The sequence below is a fragment of the Lepidothrix coronata genome, unplaced genomic scaffold, assembly GCF_001604755.1.
Source record: "Lepidothrix coronata isolate B3197 unplaced genomic scaffold, Lepidothrix_coronata-1.0 Scaffold103, whole genome shotgun sequence".
In the NCBI taxonomy this organism is placed as follows: Eukaryota; Metazoa; Chordata; class Aves; order Passeriformes; family Pipridae; genus Lepidothrix; species Lepidothrix coronata.
Window position 1 is genome coordinate 2,317,327 of NW_016690283.1, and position 14,329 is coordinate 2,331,655.

General features: G+C 45.6%; 1 protein-coding gene across 4 annotated transcripts in view; it reads right to left on the reverse strand.

The window, feature by feature from the left end:
- LOC108501548 overlaps positions 1-14,329 on the reverse strand; it is a 53,879-nt gene that overhangs the window by 24,684 nt on the left and 14,866 nt on the right. The window contains exon 1 of one of the 4 annotated variants that reach the window (XR_001876217.1): positions 1,521-1,552. The exons of the other annotated variants lie outside the window; for them this stretch is intronic. The gene's annotated coding sequence lies outside the window, so the exon portion shown is untranslated. Of the gene's footprint in view, positions 1-1,520; positions 1,553-14,329 lie in introns of those variants that run through there. 4 annotated transcript variants of the gene reach the window in all.

Sequence of the window (14,329 nt, forward strand, 5' to 3'; positions counted from 1 at the left end):
AGCCAGTCACTGAGTAGGGAACACGGCTCCTGGTAGTGCCAAAGGGCTCCCGTGAGAAAGTGCTGTTAATAAAAGATGCCATGGCCTGTCAGGTTGGTCTGTGATCAGGTCACTGCCAAGGGACTAAAAGCCACCATGTACTTTTGGTACTGTGCTTTCAGAGTAAGTATAAAGAGAAAACAGCTCTTGCTGTAGTGAGAGCTGAGAATAAAGCTGCCCTGGCCCAAGGCAGGGAGCTACATACAGTAAGGCCTGAAGAGAAAGCATGTGAGGGAGGCTCTGCGTATATGAGTGTGAGAGCAAGGGGTCAGAGAAGAAAGCACACAGGCAGGGACAGAAGCAGTCAGGAGAAGAGCAAGAAAGTAGAGGAACAGAAATGACAGAGTGGGATCTGTCTGTGGCTGCTCCCTTCATCAAGAGATGGGTCAGCATTGAGAAGACAATTGACTTTTGTCCTCATGATTCTTTTCAGGTGGACATTCACTGCCAGTGCTCACAGTGCTGAGCCCCACTGTATCAGGTCAGCTACAGTGATGCCAGGCATGGGTTGTCAGTGGCCACTCTGCCCCTGCCTGCTCAAGTGACAGCACAGACCACATGGAGGGGGGTTGCATCCCTCTGTTAATCAGGGGAATGCCTCAAACCCACCAGCAGGTGAGGGCACCCCTCTGCCCTGCAGGAGAGCTGAGGCCCATTTTCCCAGCGGGTGTGGAAGGTGCCAGTGCTCAGGAGCATTGCCAGGCAGCAGGGACCTGTTGCTGCTCTCCAGGGCAGGATTTTCCAGAAGATGTGTGTGGGATGGCAGAAGTCACTTTCAGGGAAGGACCAGCTGGGAGAAACCTCCTGTGGGCACAGTGGGGCAGGCAGAGCGAAGGACAGAGAGCACGAGCCAGAGGCAGGTTTGCAGAGTGGAGGAGCCAGAGAAGACAGAGAACAGCCAGAGTTGGCTGTGAGACAGCAGGAGACAGAGACTTTCCAGAGGCCGTGCAGAGTTTGCTGACACATTAGGCAGGCACCAAAATGTACTGGATTAAGTGGAAGAAGATCGGAATTTCGTTTCCAAATAGTTTATTTTAATATTTGTCACCCAATAGAGCTGACTTTTCTTTCTCTAAAACATGATTTTTTGGTCTAAGAGAACACTTTAGACACAGGAAGTCCCTTTGATACTTCCAGAAGAGCTCAGAGTAAAGGTGTATGCAGATGTAGCTGATGCACAGGTGGGTGTGCAAGGGGATCTGGTGCCCTGGCTGGAGTGAGAGGGAGCCTCGGAAATCAGTGATTTCCATTTCATCTCACTCCTGCAGGGCAGCTGTAGTGATCTCATAACAGCTAGCTGGGGCAGCAGCACCTTTCTTCCCTGTCACTCCATTCTTGGAAGGACCACCTCTTTCCTAATGAACTCTTCTGAACTGACCCATTCCCCCCACGTCACTACCCTGAGGGTTGTGCACAGCACGTCAGGTAGCTAAAGCTTAATTTCCCTGAGCACCCTGCCCAGCTGCTGCCCGAGTCATGACCTGTGAAGGGGGACTGGCTGTGCTGAGGCACAGCCTGCTTCCCGCTGCGCAGGGATACTTGAAGCAGGAAAAAAACAGTGGTCTCTCTAAAACACCAGATAACTTGTACCTGGCCTGTAACCAGGAAACACTGTTTCTCCCTCCTTTCCCTGTTCTTGTGCTCCATTCCTCAGGGCACACAAGCAACAGCGTCATAGTTTCAGCTCACATGCCTGCATTTGTCAGGCCGTTGACACCCCCATAATGTAAAGGATGTGTCTATACACTCAGCTCCCAAGTAACACAAGCACAAGCATGTTCTAAGCAGTCTGCTGGAGGACAGCACCAGATGGAGACAGAAGAAAAAAATCTCAGTTAATATGCTTACGGTTGATACCCTAAAGATGACCTTTCAGCACATACTTGCAGACCCACTGTACATACAGACTATTTACCTGCAGTCTTACACCAACAAAGTCACCAACAAAGAAACATTGGGAACTACAGCAACATGAAAGAGTTTGCCCTCCCACCACCTCAGAGCTGTAACTACAGTCTGTAGCTACAGCAGGTGATTCCAGGTATGGAAATTAGCAAATGTCACAGAAGTGTGAGGGAATGGTGAGAAGTAAATGCTGATTTCTGACATGGTGACCCAGCTCTGGGTCCTAATTTACCCCCTCCTGAAGGTATACAACAGTCCTAATGCATCCTTTGCTCTCTTCCAGTTAAGACCAAGCAGTGAATTGCCAGTTCTTTGTTGCTCCACAGTGTATGTGAGCACTGTGGGTTGAGGCTACACACCTTCATTTACCCAACTGGGTACTTCCAGGCAGTCCTGTCCATGCTTCCCCAAAGCTCAGGCTTTATTCTAGTTCGGCAATCCTCCAGGCCAATGTTGACTTATTCCAGGCCAAACGGCAAAACAGAGCTTCGTGTTGGCTGCCACTGTGGCATATCATTGCTCTTCAGTCACGTTGTCTCTGCAACACTTGCCTGTTCCCTGGCTCAGGGACTGAAAACTCCTAGTGGCTATGAGCCTCACGCCTTAAGTAAGCATAAGACTAAAGCAACGTGTGCTCAGCTTATTTTCTGCCATGTGATTCGTTTAATCAACTTCTCCACTATTCTGATAAGTGCCTGCTTGGAGACTTGCCACTAACCTCAATTTTCCTGCAAAATCCCCCCCCCAAGAACTTATTTCTCAAGGATTAAAGCTTGACGGATAAATTATTCCCTCCCAAACACATCAGAACTGTTCTGCCTGGCTGACCTTCCCAGCAAAGCACCAGACAAAGTGTCAGGAGGATGAAGCAGGCAGGCACAGGATAAAGTAGCTCACTGCTAATGAAAAGCACTGTGGAGAAGACCAGTAATGTTCAAGGACTCCAGGGACATCAGGACAAGGGATCACAGAGCTTTGCAAGGCCTCAGGAAAAGAGGCCACCAAATCGGGCAGGGCTGAGTAGGTTTATTGGTGCTGCTTTGCAGAGTTCACTGTAGTAAGATTTGCTCAATAGACTTACCAAAGAAGGACATTTGTTCCATGAAATGGTGGAGAGCAGCTTGCTATTGTCTGGCCTCTCCTGCCTTGATCAGAGGCTTCAAATGAGATTGATACATTTTCCACTTTCCACTTTTACATCATCTCAGTCACAAGCAAATTAACTTCTGAGTCATAGCCATCACACCAAACTCTTGCTTTGAGGGGAGGGGAGTAACTGGAGACACCTTACTCCATCTTGAAATACGAGATTAAATAACCTTCGGGTTTTACTCTACTTTCTCTGCATTAGGTTTTGCAAAATGCACCACTGAATAGAGGTTAGTTTATTCTGGAGTACAATCTCCCTTTTATTTCAGAGATCTCACCAGCCAGAGGGATGCAAACAGCACATTTCAAAGAGCTGTATAAAGGATTTTAGCAAGCTACAATACTGCTGTGAGTTTTTTGCTATCTGATACAGCAAACCTCATGGACACAGCATGATCTGTCTACTGCCACGTCATGCACATCACTTCAGCTGCTTAGCAGAACACCAGCAGTCTCAAGGGAAAGAATGCCAGATACGTTTATTTTTTCAAGTTAAAGGTTAACAAGAAAAATAAAGGTGCCTTGGCTGTATTTTCTTTTTTAGCTGTTCTCTTAACCACAGCTGTGCTGCAGAAACTGGTTGATGCAGCGGGATGATAAGGTGACTGCAGTTATATTTCTTGGGGGTTTGGAGTTTTTTTTGTCTGTTATAGCAGCTGAAACAGGAACAGGGCTTATATAGTGCCTGTTAATTGCAGCAGGAGAGGTACAGCCACAGTAGTTCTCTAAGCCAGTACAATTTCCTGGGTTTCTTTTTCTTCCTAGGGTAAACAGCTGCATGTAACTTTCCTTGAGTTTACAGTATTGTCACTACTTTCATTGTCTGCTCCACGGCACAGATCAGGATTGCTAACAAGAGGAACAATTGCCATATCGATTCCAAAAACAGGTAATAAAGAGATAACAATAACCTTTCTAGTCTGCTCACTGTATTTATAGTCCCTGAAATCTCAGGGACAGCTTGGCATGGGGAACCTCTGAAGACCCACTGCATCCCAGGGTTGAGGGGTTGCTGAGAGCACAGGCAATGGCATTAAATTCTGCTGTGTTAAAGGTGCTTGCTTTGTCACACGATACTGTCTCTTTTCATTCTTCTCAGGATTTTTTTTCCTACTTCCCCAACTCTTCCTCCATCCCACTGCACTGAACACAAGCTAATACAACCCGTCCGTGGCTGCTGCTTGACACACATCATTCTGCAGCTTCACCACCATTACTGTTGCCTCCAGAAAAACAACTGACCTTGGCCAGTGTCAGGGCTGGCTGGTCAGAGCAGCCCAAATGTACACATGTGCCAGCCAGATGTGCCAGAGAAGAATCTGTCCACAGTTATCTGTTGCTCACTATAGGAACATCCTGCTAACATACACACAGTTCCACCAGGGAGAGTGTAGGAATCACCATAACTTCATGTGAACTTCTATTTTGGTCAGACTGGCTCCAAAATAGTGTCATGGCAGTGGGAAAGCTACTCACAAAATTTTATGGACTCACTTAAGGCCTCAAGTGTTCTTGGCTCTCTTTCTGTGGGATTTTTAAGCTGTTTGGGAGCTGTGGTTTATTGACATGAAAGGTTTCACCTGAGAAGCCACAGTGCTCCACACACCTGTGCACTTGGCAGCAGTGCCTTTGATGATTTTTTCTGGCTGCTCTGTTAGTCTGAGAAGCTTCTCCTTCTTGTGTCACAGCATGTGTTCCTTGTGTTCCTCCTTCAGAAAGGCTGTGATGACATGATGCTTCCAGCCTACCTCCAAGGGCAGGCACTCCAGCACACTGATTTCAAGCAGCATACTTTCAAGGTGACCTGTGTTCCCTCTTGATTCCTTGTTTGTACTCCCTTTTACCACTCAGTCTCTTGGAAAATACTGCTCCAACTGCCCTGCTGACAATGCAGCAGCAGGATTGGAGCTTGAGAGGATTAGCATTCACCTTGCAGCTAATGAAGGCCGAGTATGGTGGTTCTGTGACAAATGTTCCTGGAGACTCAGTGTGACACTCCCATCAAGTGTCCAAGATGGACCTGCTTGGCATCATCAGATGTGAAGCATCTCAGGAGATGGCAGCACCCACCATCTGCCAAGCTTTTTTCAAAATCCTAGTTGACCACAAAGCTGCTTTGGATGATTCCTTCTCAGGAGGAAGAAACTCCCATTTGCAATTAAGTCCTCTTGTGGGACAGATCACCCATGGCACCTGTGAACCTGCAGGGTACCTCTGATCGATAGGTCCTGCCCTTGTCTGTAACTCTATGAACCACTCTGCTCCCCTGTCACAGATGGAGAAAGAGCCCCCAGGGTTACAACTAAGCAGAGCCAATGCTCAGGCTTGAGTTAGCTGATGTACAGGTAAAAAGCCAAGTCACACTTAATGGGAAAAACCAAATCAAGTCCTTTTTTTAACATCATCATTTAACACATGATTTAATCTCATGATCTGTAGGGTCTGAGTCGTGCTACTGGATTTTTTTCATGGTGGAAATACTCTTGGCTGAACTAGCAACACATGACCAACAGGGAACACAGCAACACAGCATTTCCCCTGTCCTGTACATTGCTTCCACCAGTCCCAGGAAGACAACAGAAAACCAGTCCTATACAGTTGGATCCTTCACGGTTGCTGAAGGTATTCCTAATTCCTTGTTCTAAGATTGCCCCAAGAGTCTCAGTCTAAGCCTTAAAATGCATAGGGCAGAGAAAATAAATCACACCTTAATTCTAAGAGTAAGTTGTATGTCAGAAGTTTCTGGTCCCTTCCTTGTACCAGGAAGACATTATTTTGCAGCACAGTCGCAAGCCTCAATCTTTGAGTGCACTAGTGGCTTACTGCACTGGTCTTTCCAATAAGGCAATAAACCCTGGCTCTCGTCTCATTAGACAGAAAAAAATCCCCCAACCTAATCCTATTGATCTCAGTTTGTTAACTTTGCACTGGAACCCACTCCAGTTCTCCCCAAAGCCAATGGTAGGTGGATGAGCAGAGTTCTTCCATGTCAGCAATACAGAACTCATCTGTGAGATCAGAAAGAGGCCCGGGGGAGGAAGGAGGTGTTCAGGAGGGTGAGGGGGACGGATGATCTCATTCTATGCCTTGTTTGGTCACATCCCAAAGCTGTTGGGCACTTTGGCACACTGCTGGCAGAGGCAGGTTTGGCATGAGGAAATGTGGGTGACAGTAGCATCAGCAGTCCTGGCCAGGCAAGGATGGCCACAGGCAGTGGCACTTCCCATTCCTCTGAGTGTGGGCGTACTTAGCAATGTAACACTGCAGAAAATCTCCAAGGACTGTACCTGCCAGCTGTCCCAGCTGAGGGATGTGTCCTCAGAAGGTCCAGTGCAGCATGTTGCCTGCTACCAGTCAGCGGGAGTCCTGACAGGGAACTGGTGCAGCTGGCCAGGCTCTGCCTCTGCATCAGTCCCAGGGAACATCACAAGTTCATCCCTACCTACCAAGGAGAATTTACTTTCTTCTTTTTTGCAGATTTCCAGCTCCTCCCACGGGCCTCTCTAAACAACACCCTCCTTTTCAGATGCTGATGCTTTTCAGCTGATTAAACTGTGGGCCAGACCACGAGCTGGGTGTAAATCAGTATTGCTTGTCAATGCTAATTTACACCCGCTGAGAATTTCCCTTCCTTCACCATTTAGCAGAATTATATGACATGTCTTTTATCTCTCCTCACAGTTTAGCCTGCCATTCCCCTTTCCTGGCCCCCAAGCCTCCTGCTTTGCTCCGAACTCCCTGGAGGTTTGCAGGATAAGTTGCTTATTTGCAATGTAAAGTGTCTCTCAGAGCTACAGCCCCGTGCAAACAGACCCAAGGGAGGCACATTTATCCTTACTTGTGCAGCAAATGCAGCCCCATCTTTTCCTGGCAGCAGTTCCCTAAGAATATGCTGCCAGGATATGCTGCATATAACTTGCTAAGAGAAGAAATATGTCCTTATGGCCACTACGCAATGCAGGACTTCTCTGGGGAGATGCAGGGGATGGAGAATGAAAGATCTTCCTGATCCTGCAGAGATCCTGAGCTCTCGCCTTTCCCATTGAAGCTGAAGGAGATGGTTCACCACCCAGCTCAGCACCCTGTAGATCCTGCCAACAGACATGATACCATTAATGACTTCTTGTTGCTATGGTGATATTGATGGATAGTCCCTGGCATTGGTGGGAATCCTGGGAAAGATAGGGAAAAAATAATAAAAAAAAATAAAGTGGGTAAAAAAATTCCCCCACAGAAAACATGAATTTGCCTACTAATGGCCATTTATGTGACATCCTTGACAAATTCAGTGGCACTTCACACTTCTTGACTCCTCCAGCCTCTCACAAGAACAACATGGTGTTCTCCAGAGCCCGTGCAAACACTCCTGCTCGCAGCAGGGCTCTGGTGCAGAGGTGCACCACTGCAAGTGGATTTCATTACCAGGAGTTAGTTTTGCAGCTTCACTCACTCTGGCAATTCATTTCACATACAGAGTAAAAATCTTGGCTCCAGCGAAATCACTTGGACTTGTGCCAGTGGGCACAGAGCCAGGATTTCCCCCAGCTCTCAGGATGCCTTATCGCAAGTGACAATTTCATTCAGCTGCCACGATAGCCATTGGGAACCCCAGCCTCTCTAGAGCTGTTTCAAGCGTGGAAAAGCCTCTGTTGCAGTCTTTTGCTCTATTTCCCTGAGGCTCAGTGCTGTGCACTCTTCTCTCACAGCTTCCTACTCTGCAGTGTGCAGTTTAGAATAATCTTTTACCCTTCATCCAAGCTGGGTGACTGCTGGCAAGGACAGGCTGTGCTCCAGTCACAATTGGGCCCCTTCACTTTGCACAAGTGTTCTTGGGATTTGGGGCACAGGAACCATCTTCCTATAAAACACCAGTCCTCTCTTTGACCTTGCTTTCTCTGGGAAAAACATTCCCAATCCATGTTGGTGACACATTAACGAAGAAGTGATAAAGCCCCAGTGGAATTCCCTCTTCCTCTGCACATGCTATTTATCTAAGCTCACGCAGGAGTACACAGACTGCAAGATGCCCTGTTCTGGGGGAGATTTTAGTATTATTAGCAAATTTCAGAGTATGCTTTTTTTGTCCTAGCAAAGACTCTTTTCTGATGTGTTTTATGTCTAGGAGTTGCCTTACATACATACAAACTTACTAGAGATCCTTTTATTCCCAGTAGTGGTATTGCTCCAGGCACAATGGGCACTCTTAATCCAGAAAGTCTTTATTGGTTTGGATCTGTTATTAAGGAAGAAGTGTATCCACAAGGGAGCAGTATCTATAGCAGTACCATTACACAGACAGTTTTGCCAGTAAATGCCCCAGTGTAGATCAGATCCAACAGATGTGTCAGCTTTTCCATCTATTTGTGTGTTCAGATCCTTTGCCTCCATGCGAAGTCAGGAACTGGAAACAAAATTACTCTGCCCCTCTCTTTTGCATCTTTTGATAAATGTAGTTCTAATGGACTACAGTCTGAAGGCACTTTACATCAGGAACAGATCCCAAGAGAAAAATTCAGTTAGTTTCTTTATATTACATGTAGCTGTTCATCAAATTTATTGGGCAAGGTTCCTAAGCACATGGAGGCTGGACCAGCAGTGACAGAGGCTCTCTCTTGTATAGCAACCCTTTGATCAGACGTCAGCATCATTTATTTGCTTGTGTTTCATATTATTGAATGCCCCAGTAAATTCCCAGTTGACTATCAGAGGCAAAGGCTGCTCTTTCAAGTTGGATTTGTACCTCTTCCCTTCCCCTCCATTTCAATTAGCTATGGAAATTATTTGGATTTTTTTTCTATCTCCTCTTGCCTGTCTGTCTGTATTAGAAGCTTTAGGAACACTGATGGCTGGAGGAGACTCCAGTTGATGTCTTCCTGGCAGGAAATGTTGTGACTCACAATTAGCAAGTCTAACTGCTCTGCTTGACCTGCTTCTTGCCAGGGTGGAGAGCACAGGCTCAGCTGCAGCGTCCTGCCTTTCCCCCAGCCAGGAGTGAGGGGATGGGGGAGCTGTGAGTGAGGGGATGGGTGGAAGAAAGGAGGTACCACCACAGACAGGTAGGGCCAGACGAGGGCAGGAACTAGTTTATTGCACTAGGAGACAGAGGTGGCGATAGGAGCGTAAAAGCTTCTTGAAATAGAATCTCTGCCTGTGGGGAACTGCTGTTGTGCTGCGTTTGCAGCTATTATTTTTCTGCTAACAACTCTGACTGCAGAGACATGACAGGCGGTGAACTGCCCAGAGCAGCTCAGGGCTGAGGAGAAATGGGATTTGGACTGGGCTGGTGCTCTGGGTTCCTCCATTTGGAGACACCAGGGTAAATGCCTTTAGGCACAAATCCCAGAACTCTGAGAGGAGCACATATTCCAGAGGGCTACTTGCCAGGTGTGATTTGCCTTAAACAGCTGGTCACCAAAGGTTTCTCAGATCACTATATCAAGACTTAAAAGCACATCAGATACATTCAAGATAGAAGAATCAATCTGGACTGCCTTTGACACCAGCTGGGCATTAACTTCCAGGTGACCCCATAGGGACAGGATTTGGAGAGATCATACCGGAGGCAATAGAGATCCATGGGATTTCTCACCACACACAAGCGTTCCCCAGACACATCATGTCATGCGTGGTTTACTGGAGATGTTTTTAAAGCCACCATTAAGAAACAAATTCTAAGACTGATTAATACGAATGCATATGCTCCTGGGATGTTCCTAACCACAACCATGTATTTTAACTTACCAATATTGCCAAGGGACTCTATCTTTTTGTTCTCTGCCAGATCTTACGCTATAGTGAAAGGTGATGGAGGAGGAGGCAGGACATGCCTCTTTGTTTAGAGCCAGCTGTAAGCAAATGGGTTCGTTTGCACAAATGCACTGGATACCTTGTGCAAGCTGCATCATCTTGCAGTGCAGGTTAGCCACTGCACATGTAACATTGTGAAGAAAATTGAGAATAAATGCAGAGTTCTGCAGCTCTTTCTAAGCAAGTGAGGGAGGACAGTAAATCAGATCCCTTCTCCATGTGCTGGATCCAGAGTCACAGGACACTTCATGTCCCTTCCTATGCCCCTAAGTTGCTGTAGGGTCTGAGCTGGTAGTTCCCAGCCAGCTCTGGGCTCTATAATACCCTTGCAGTCTCAGTTAGGTATCATTACTTCCATGCCATTTTGCAAAACATTCCAAGTGTCTCATGAAGGTCTCTTCGTTCTTGTTAACCTTTATTTTTTTTTTTGTAACTGAGAAAAAATAAGGCACAGATCATAACAGGTGAAGAGAGCCATCGCATGCACATTTAATTTACCAAAGCAGTGCTAAAAGCTGAAATAAGAGCATCACAGCAGAGCTGCAGGCAAACAACCATCTTTTTTTCTAAGTTGGCTCCTGCACAGCACCAAAAGTGTGTAGCCCTTGTGGTTGTCACAAACTACCCACGCTTACCCAAAGCTGAACACTCCACAGCAAGAAGAGGCAAAACCACTCTACAGATACAACTTTATAGTATCAATCAAAAGAGAGGAAATATTGTCCATGCAGACACCCAATCCCTTATGGGAAACAGATATGAATCCTTTATAAACACATTTTTTAAGGAGTACTCTGAGAAGATACGGGGGGGGGGGGATGCTGCAGCCAATATGATGGTAAGAACCTCACACAACACAGCATCTCAGGAAAGGCTTTAACCTCAACCTCATAAGTACTGTCTATCAACAACTCCTGCATGTAGCCATAACACCTCAGAAAGTTTAATTACCACTTAAGAAATGGAAGACTAAATGAGCTATGTGACCTTTCCCACCCCAGATCCTGTAGGTCAGCATTATTTAAGACAACTGGGAGCCTGAAAAGCTAAACATTAGTGTTGGCAGATGAACAGATGGATGGATTGCTGCCAACACAATCCATCTTCCCACTTGCCTCTGTAGGACTGGGTGACATTCAAAGCTAACTACTTCCCTATGCAAAGAGAAATGCACGCGATGCAATGAGCAGGCTTTAAATAGGGCTCATCAGCTGGCAGGACCAGTGGCCAAATGCTTTATGGCTGCTGTTTAATGTTGCAGCTGAGGCTGTAAAAAAGAGGCACCAGGCTGTGACAGGAGTGGGGACTGTAGTGACTACAGTGGATTAGCTGTAAGCCAACCTCCGAGCAAGTTGTACAAATCTGTCAGGATGCTGTCGTTTTTCCTTTGTGCATAAAAGCTCTAAATCTAATTAACCTTTTAATCAGAGCAGATAAAATTGTGGTTTTATCATCAAAGGGGATGCTTTATCTACAGTTACATGAAAAATTTCCATCTCTGCTCAACTTGGATTTTTTTTTTTTTTGCTTGAGGCCGTATGAGTAAATTTCCCAAGCACTGAAAAACAGAAAAGAGTAAAGTAGAAAATTTCTCAACACAGCCAGTTACTGTGCAGATATCAGCTCGCCTGATGCCAGATGGGACTCAGTCCAGAGCTTTCAGATCCAGCTCAAATACCTGTTGCCTGAACACAGAGGATGCTCCTGCTCCCTGACTGGGGAGGGCCCAACAGGAGCTGTGATATCCTGTGCCAGTATGAATCACATCACCCGCCTGGATGGAGAGGGCACTGAAGCTCACAGACACCACATACCCAGGACTTTTTGATGTTCAACAAGAATTAAAAAAAAAAGTAAAATAATCTCCTACATCTACTAGCAGGCTGTACTGTCAGCTACTAGACTACACAAATTTTCTGGATGTTTAGAAATACTTAGATATATTTTTCTAAATAATTTCTAAGTTTCTATTCTACAAATAACTCTAACAAATACCTTTGTGCCTACATTACAAAGATTGCTGTCTCTGACTGGTCTACAGTATCACCCAGATCAGACTGTATGTTGAGGGGTTTTTTTACAATGGTTGAAGCTCTCTGGATTTTCTGCATCTGCTGGCAAACATCAGTACCACTGACAAAGTCACCCAGCACAGCCAAGTGCAGAAATAACCCCATCAAGATCTGAACCTGGGACTCTAGGCAAATGAAGCTCCTGACTAACCCACCGCAGCACCTGCTTCACTGAACTTGCCTGTGTAATCTGAACCAAAAAAACACTTAGTTCCATTTACTATTGTCCATATGCCACCTCAAAATATACTTGCATATTAGCATTTATGCAACTTTCAGTACAAAATCCATATGGCTCCTTTCAACAACCAGCAACAGCAAGAAGGATAAGTTGCAAAACGAGTCTGGAGATGGAGCTTCCAAAGATTTCTTTCTGAGCACCATGCAACATTTGTTGCAGATAGACAGTGATGGAAGTTGTTACAACCTCCACCAGATGGACCATGTTTTTTTTCTTTTCTGCATGAAGCTAAAATAGATTTCTTCTATGTGAAATGTCTACTAGTGATCCCTCTGGAACAGAACTTGGGTAGCAGAGCAGATCCAAGCCTAGGCTGTGGAATATTGGAGGCTCTAATTACTTTGACCAGTCTCATCTAGAACTTCCACCCTTGCTCCTGCCACCCACTGGCCTAGGAGCTGCATTTAAGCCCTTGCCCTGGCCCTTCCTTGGGTTAGGCTATATGTTTGCTGCTTTTGACCTGCTCAGCTTGACATCAGAGCTGTGTTGGAGCTACAGATTTCTCTGGGGCCTGTTGGCTGAACAAAGACACATTCATAGGGCCCACTCTGCTCTTCCAGTTTAGGTGCAGTGGGACTGGGCCCCTTGTCCAAGGTTCCTGTCTCAACCTGCCCTGCTGCCTGGCTTCTACCTCACCTCCCTTCCCAGAGATGGCCATCCTAACTTGCTTCCTGACAAGGAGTTTTCCAAGCCCTTGCAGTTAGTAAGTATTACTTTCCTCAGTTAAACAGAAGAAAGAAATGTTCACATGGAACAACAGAGTAGAAAATGAATTTTCAAAGGTCTCATGCAACAACTACTGCTGGGAGACCTTCCAGGACGTAGGAGCAAAGCAACTCAAGCCTGTTACAAGTGGCCTTCTGACTAGCAAACCAACTCAGAGCCTTTGAATGTTAACAAGTTGCTTTAACAGATAAAGGGTAAATATGTGTTTGTTGACACTGCCTGAATCACAGGAATAAAACATGGCAACCAATTAACTACTTCTACTTTAACCATCGAGACTTGCAAGACCATTAAACTTTCATATCCACTGAAAGAAGGTGGCTACGTGCCTTTAAGGGACCGCGGTCAGAGAAGTAAATCAGGGGCTTCAGGATGCTCTTATTCCCAGATGATGGGTTCTTAACTCCCAGAATTATTGTATCCCTTGTGGGCACATGCTGTGTTAGATTTAATCTTGACAGATAGCAAGGAATTGATCACAGGAATAAAACATAACTGGTTGCTTAGTTACCAATGATCACTACACAGTTACATTTGATGTGTGCAAACAGAGCCCAGTGCAAACCAATTATCCATCATTACAACTCTGAAATGTCAACTTCAGAGAGCTGAAAACAACTGTGAGCAAGGTAATAAAGGGAAATTTCAGTAGAAAAATAAAAATGGTAATTGGGAGCTTTTTTTTTCTAAGTGATCAAATAGCCACAATCTTGCGGCTAAATAAATATATTGTTTTAAAAAAAATAGGATTCTTGTTTATGGGGAAAGTGAAAGCAAGCATGTTATGTGTGTAAACACTGGGAAAATAAAAAGTAGTAAATAAAAATGACAGGCTAAGAATTGCACAAAACTGATAAGGGGGGGGGGAAGACATAAGGAGAATTAAAGAGCTTCAGGATTAATGATGGCAATAAGGAGCTGAAATATGTTATGTCCTAAAACCAGCATGGTGTCATTCCAAAAATTAAATGGGGGCTGTGATGATTAGTGGGAATGGCTTGGGCATGGGAAACAGCCCTATATCTGTGTGAGGCAGACTTGAAGAGCCAGCAGGTACAATGGTTGCAGGGATCTGCGAATTTGCCTCCCACTTCTTGAAACACAGATATATGGATATTGCTGTTTAATACACTGTGGGAAGGACACTCTTATTTCTCGCAATTAGGTGCTATTCTTTCATGCTCCATCCCCAAAAATCAAATCATTAAACCTCCCAAGTTTTAAGTGTGACCTTCCTTTATCAAGGCCTGTCTTTCATTAATCAAACAAACTGAGCCTCGGTGCCAGATCTGTGGATAAACTGCTGAGCCTGGATGCCTCACCAGCAGCACATTCATGAGAGTGTGCACCACAGAGATGCTGACAGGTTGGATACTCATGGGCTACCCAC